A 450-nucleotide genomic window follows, 5' to 3' on the forward strand; every position below is an offset into this window, starting at 1 on the left:
CTTCTGTTCCATCTTTTAGAAAGTGAAATACAAGAAGGTTGGGGTTTCTACCTCCATGTTCCTGCCAACCTTTAGTTGCCTCCTACCCTAGGGGAAATTCATATTTTCTCATAAATTTCAATTCCATCAGTCAGCAACTCTTTTTTAATAACACTTGCAAGAAAATCAGTCTTTCCTTATAAATATGCAGATTTGAACAACTACAGTCCCTAAAATTTAATAAGTCTTTCAGAAAGAACTTATACATATGAAGTTACTGTCACGAATTGTTGTTGATTTAACTCGCTAACAGGATTTTGTCCACACAGAAAGATGCAAGGGTGACAACTTAATGCTCTGTGTACACTATTTGTAGTTGCTGGACATAACATTCTTTTCATTCAAAGCCCAATTCAAAGTACTCTGGTCAAAACTTTATTTTTCATTCTTGGGGTAAAAAAAATTAAAACA

The sequence above is a fragment of the Panulirus ornatus genome, chromosome 30 (genome assembly GCF_036320965.1).
Source record: "Panulirus ornatus isolate Po-2019 chromosome 30, ASM3632096v1, whole genome shotgun sequence".
In the NCBI taxonomy this organism is placed as follows: Eukaryota; Metazoa; Arthropoda; class Malacostraca; order Decapoda; family Palinuridae; genus Panulirus; species Panulirus ornatus.